The sequence below is a fragment of the Salvia hispanica genome, unplaced genomic scaffold (genome assembly GCF_023119035.1).
Source record: "Salvia hispanica cultivar TCC Black 2014 unplaced genomic scaffold, UniMelb_Shisp_WGS_1.0 HiC_scaffold_671, whole genome shotgun sequence".
NCBI classification, from domain to species: domain Eukaryota; kingdom Viridiplantae; phylum Streptophyta; class Magnoliopsida; order Lamiales; family Lamiaceae; genus Salvia; species Salvia hispanica.
In genome coordinates, this window is record NW_025952434.1 from 56640 (window position 1) to 62985 (window position 6346).

The 6346-nt window shown below is 40.7% G+C and overlaps 1 pseudogene; it reads left to right on the plus strand.

The window, feature by feature from the left end:
* The first annotated feature begins 2470 nt into the window (after positions 1-2470).
* LOC125199780 lies at positions 2471-6130 on the plus strand (annotated as a pseudogene).
* The last annotated feature ends 216 nt before the right edge of the window (positions 6131-6346 follow it).

Below are 6346 nucleotides of genomic sequence, written 5' to 3' on the forward strand. Positions count from 1 at the left end.
TAAATGCCGGATTCAACCTTTTTCGCTTGACCGTTTTGCCCTTGCTAGTTATTTCACACCAGTAGGAGTATTTTAATAGTTTGATCATATTAAGTGTCATAAGCTCCATATTAAGTGTCATAAGCTTTAATACTTACTATATATGCATATAACACATAACATAAACTGTGCGGTGTGTACCAGTAAAATATAATCACCCTAAGTTATCATACAATCATAATAATTCTCCTAACATATAACAGTAACGTACTTTTTAAAAAGGAACGTGATCAAATGAAAAATATAAATACTATATAAACTCAAAACTATGAGCTGGACATTAAAAATGTCAACAGATCACAAAAACATCAACAAAAAATGTCAACAAAATTTAAACGGTAGTCAATGATTGATGTTGTGTTGATATTGTGTTGACACTAAAATCGAAATTTTACATGTGATATTGTATTGAAACTATGTTAAAGAGTTATGAGTTTGTACAATATATAAGTTTGCATTTTATCACGCCTCAATTTTAAAATTCCCCAAATATAATACTCCACTTACTAATTATTTAAGCTAAGTACTATTATGTAATTGTACTAATATATTCAAATTCACATAAGCTTATTTTTTTCTTTTTCCGTTAAATAACAATAATTTTGAAATTTATGGATTCATATTTCGTTTGCTCATTTATACAGTATTTTTTTTTGTCTTAAAACATGTACAACTATTTACATAACTTATATTCACCTGCGGCCTGCCTAACACGAGAATCCCATTAACAACGGACTAAAGCTCTAAACTTTTCATTACTCCTCCTGTTCCTGCCTAAGTGAGAACGTTTTCCCTTTTTTGGTACGGTCATAATCTAGGTGAGATGTTTTCTTTTCTTTAACAATAATTAACTCACTCATTCTCTTATACTTAATCTTCTTATCTCTCCTACTTTATTCTCTTTCGCTCTTACTTTTTTCTCTCTTTTTCTCTTACATTACTATTAATAATTTAATTCACTAAATACCACTACCTAAATTATTGTGTTAAAATAAAAATGTCTCGCTTGGACCGGAGGGAATAGTACTTAATATTTTTTTTAATAATGTAAAATATACTCATGTTGTTGTGTTGAAGAGCTTAACACGATCTATACGCCAAAATACTACTACTACTTTATGATACAAAAATATATTAATACTTTTCTCATTAATTAAAATAATGAGTTAAAAAATGCAATTGTAATGATAATATATAGAAAAGAATAAGAAGCTGAGGAAGGCGAGGCTTTGGCAACGTGTAATAACTGAAGGAGAAAAGGAGAGGAGTAGAAGAAGAATCCATGGATGGCCACTAATATTAATATTCTGCACTCATCATCATTTTCACTTCCATTTCTCATTTTTTTTCTTTAGGTTTTCTCCTTCAACTTTCTTCATATTCCAATACTATATAACTCACCCTGCATTCCCTATCTTTCTCCCTTTCTTCTTCTTAATTCCAAGAGAAAAGAGAGAGAGAGAGAGATATACACACCAGACCAGACATTCATATCTCTCTCACCCATTCACCTAATATGTGCTCCACACTTTCCAAATCTTAACTACAGATTCAGATTGAGATCCCTTAATTCAACAACTTATATATCTACTTTTTATTTCCAATTTCCAAAATGCTAAATGCATACACTAAAAAAAAACCATGAAAATTTTTTGATTCTATTTTACAAATGGTTCAATGTGGCGTCATTGGTGGAAGATGTCCTCCAGCACCCAAGGGGCGACTCTCAAAAAACCGATAATTTCACCTAAAGAAGAGCTCAGGAAGCTTGTATAACCCCATCTTTCTTAACCTTGTTGACTAAACTTGATCATTTATTGTTGAAAAATCCCTTTTCTTTTTTCCCTTTCAAAATTTCTTGAACCCTGCTTAAGCCATGTGTGATCTAAAAGGGGGTCTTTTTTGTATGTTAATGCAGCATTAAAAATTTGAGGGGGGATGGCTGAGGAAGATGGTGGGGAAAATTTTGGGAAAAGATTTCCTCCAGGCCTTCTGGAAAAGTTTTTAAAAATTGGATTGAGAAGTGGCATTATTCTTTGCACTGTTCTTAACAAGATCAGCCAGCTTCTGTCCCTAAAATGCCAAATTTTTTCTTTATACTATTTTTTTTAATTAAAAAATTTTGCTTCTTATTTTAAAATTGTATGTTGATGTTGGTAATGGTTTAGGTAGTTGAAGCACCTGTTGATAGTGTCATGATTCCTGATGGTGCTGCCCTCCCTTTCCCAAATATTTTAAATGTGAGGAACTTCCTTTCCCATACAGGAGATGGGGATTCCCATTTTTTGAAGTCTCGGTTTGGAAAATTTAAAGTTTCCAGCAAAAAATTCGACTAAATATATGATGCAACATAGTAGTTAACAAGTAGTGATGGGATTGCTAGGGAGGAAGTCATTCCGGATTGTAAACCCATTTTCCCTCAAATCATACCATGAGTGGAAGCAGTGCGGTGGCCATGGGGTCTGGAAGTTCAGTGGAAACGGGGCGCCTTGCAATTCTGTATCCAAGCCTCATCAAGGCAAAAAAAATTCTGTTTGTTCCTCAGCTTTCTTTAAAGGAACTCTTTTCCCAGCTGGTGATAGTAGTAGTATCACAGATGACAATGTATCTCCTTCGTTGCAAAAGTTTTGTGTGCAGTTTTCTCTCTGAAAAGGTGCAGAGGAAATCCCTATTGTAATTTATGATGTGATAACATATCAACCTCTTTTCCTTTTTTTTCAGCTTTAATTCTCTTTTTTGGGGTCTTGTTTTGTTGCGACGAACAGATTGTGGAGAAATATTATAAGTAGGGTTAAAAAAGTTCGGCGCAGGCTGGAAAAGACAAACTAAAGTGGTAAGCCTAATATCCTGAGTTTGGATTAATTGGATGTTTAGTCCAAAAACTTGTTGAAACAGGAAAAGAGGAAACAAACCCTTTTTAATAATCAAAGACTAAAATGAGACATTTGGCAGGTTGGAGCAACTCCCTTTCCAGGAAACGACTCAACCTCGTGCATGAAATTCGGGGGATTGAGGTCTGATAACTTTAGGTTTAAAGCTAATAATATATATGTATCTCAACCCCATTTTAAATTGAGTTTTTTGATCTTCATTACATTGCAATGATTTGTGTTGTTTCTTGTTGGGGCGTCAAATGTAAGAAAAAGCAGACAGTGGAGCTGGGGAAAAATTTCTGCAATGAGGCTTCTGAAAACCTTCCTTTAAACAACAAATTTCATTGATCTCCAGCACAGGACTGTAAGGGGGGTCATCTGTCAAAAACTAGTGTTCTTCATCTTTGGATTGACAAAACATACGAAACCGATCTCACAACCTTGTAGGAACTAAGGAAGATCCTCCCAAATTTAAAAAAACAAGGCATGAAAGTGCTGCAGCTCAAGTATCAAGAAGATGTTGATAGTCTAGGTACAGGCGCAGATCCCCCGTTATACAACAAAATTTAGACAAACAAGACTCTCTATGACTTCAAGTTTGGTTTCGGTTTTTTGGGTTTTGGTGAACAAGTCAAAACCTAGCCCCCCCTTCTTCTGGATACCAGAAAAGGGTTTTTGAAAGAATCGGAAGCTGTACAATAAGGGTGCAAGACCTCAAAGGTGAAGGAGAGCTCTTTTGTACTCTTATTTTTTCCCTTGAATTAAAGGTTTTTTTGAATGTTACTTGAATGCAACAGGAAAAATCAGAGTGTCCCGCGTCGCCCCTTTTCCTTTCCAAAAGGGGGAAAAGGGAATGGCATACTGACAATGTAGTTGACAACTCACTCACTATCCAAACAAACGGAAAGCATGGGAAAGGGAAGAAAAAATTCAGTTTTTGCAAGGCCTTTGGTCCCAAAATCAACTCAAGGTAAATTGCATTTATCCTATTCTGACATACGAGTCTAGTTCTTGAGAAGTGAACAAGTTTATGTTTCTGTTTGTCGAAGAAGTATTTGCAGATACTCAGCCACTTATCCGGTCAGTCCCGCCCCGGGTACAATGCAATTTGCTTATGGCCAAACTGGATCAGGAAAAAACCTACACAATGGTGAGAAACCCAAACCGAGGGCTAATGAAACGGGGTGTTGTTGCTATATTTTTCACACTTTTTTTGTTATCTTAGGCGGGGCCCAAGGAGCGGCAAAAGAAAACCTTGGGGAAAAAACAGAGCATTGACGATTTTTTTTAAAAAACTCAGAGGGGGGAGGAAAGGCCGCGTTGTTTACAACATCTCAGTTCAAATGATGGAAATCTACAATGAGCAGGTTCGAGATCTCCTTGTGACAGATGGTGGCAACAAGAGATTGGAGATCCGCAATAACTCCACCAATGGCATCAATGTCCCGAATGCGAATCTGTTGAATGTGACCTCCACGTCGGATGTCATCGACCTCATGAACCTCGGCCACAAGAACCCGGGCAGTGGGCTCCACCTCCATGAACGACCGGGTCCAGTCGGTCCCACAGGTACACAGGTCTGATATTGATGAGATGTGTTGTGTTAATCCAAAACTAAAAGTGGAGTTGGTGTATATGTCAGTTGCCTGATGGTTCACGTTGAAGGCACGGACTTGACATCAGGCACGACTCTGCGGGGGTGCATGCATCTGGTGGACCTGGCCGGGAGTGAGAGATGCGACAAAACAGACGCAGTTGGGGAGAGGTTGAAGGAGGCTCAGCACATCAACCGATCTCTATCTGCGCTAGGAGATGTGATCGCTGCTCTAGCTCAGAAGAACGCTCATGTTCCCTACCGCGACAGCAAGCTGACACAGCTGCTTCAGGACTCACTCGGAGGGCAGGCCAAGACTCTCATGTTCGTCCACATCAGCCCGGAGCCAGATGCTCTAGGAGAGACGCTCAGCACTCTCAAATTCGCGGAGCGTGTCTCCACTGTGGAGCTCGGTGCGGCTAAGTCCAACAAGGACACCTCCGCCCCTGAGGTCAAGGAGCTCAAGGAACAGGTTTTCTGCTCTTTTTGTGTCTCTTGTTGTTGTTGTTGTTGTGCATTTCCTAATGTGATGCTGGTGCAGATTGCAATGCTGAAAGCGGAATTGGCACGAAAGGAGGAAGCTTCCAACAACCCGGGCAGTCCTAAATCAGCATCGGTATTGGCACGAAAGGAAGAAGCTGCCAACAACCCGGGCAGTCCTAAATCAGCGTCGGTATTGGCACGAAAGGAAGAAGCTGCCAACAACCCGAGCAGCCCTAAATCAGCATTGGTATTGGCACGAAAGGAAGAAACTGCCAACAACCCGGGCAGTCCTAAATCAGCATCGGTATTGGCACGAAAGGAAGAAGCTGCCAACAACCCGGGGAGCCCTAAATCAGCATCGGTACTGGCACGAAAGGAAGAAGCTGCCAACAACCCGGGCAGCCCTAAATCAGCATCGGTACTGGCACGAAAGGAAGAAGCTGCCAACAACCCGGGGAGCCCTAAATCAGCATCGGTACTGGCACGAAAGGAAGAAGCTGCCAACAACCCGGGCAGCCCTAAATCAGCATCGGTACTGGCACGAAAGGAAGAAGCTGCCAACAACCCGGGCAGCCCTAAATCAGCATCGGTACTGGCACGAAAGGAAGAAGCTGCCAACAACCCGGGCAGCCCTAAATCAGCATCGGTACTGGCACGAAAGGAAGAAGCTGCCAACAACCCGGGCACCCCTACATCAGCATCGGTATTGGCACGAAAGAAAGAAGCTTCCAACATCCCGGGCAGCCCTACTGCATCCAGTTTATGTTGCAAGACAGAGGATCAGAGCGACTTCTGTTCAAGAAGGTTCAGTTTGGACAGCCAAGACGCATGGCCAACGATCCAGGAAGCGGTGTCGAGTCCTTGTAGTAGAAGGCAGTCTCTGGCCTCACCAGTAAACACAAGGCACAGCTTAGACCGTTCACAAACCCAAGATTACATTCAGAAATCCACCATGGGCGCATCGAGGCTCAAACATCCCGTCGCCAAGCCGGTCAAGCCCCAAGAGACCAGGTAGGTACAAGTACAGCACACAATTAAATAACATTTAGTTTGCAGAGTTTCAACTGAACTAGTTGATGGCTGCATGAGCAGGAGTCAGAATCCTCAGCCAAGTGGAGGGTCCGAGGCCATTCTCCGCTGAACAAAGCTGCACGACCAACGTCAACACTTGTGAGGCGAAAGACGGCCGGTGGGAAATGAGGGAGCTATAGCTATTCACTGCAATGAAGCTAACTTTATTCTTGCTGCCTGTTTTTGGAGCTCTCGTTTTCACTACACATGAATTTAGTATTGTTTAGATGGAGTGAAGAAGATGAAGTTTTCTATTCCTTTTACATCAACAATTTATACTGACCAT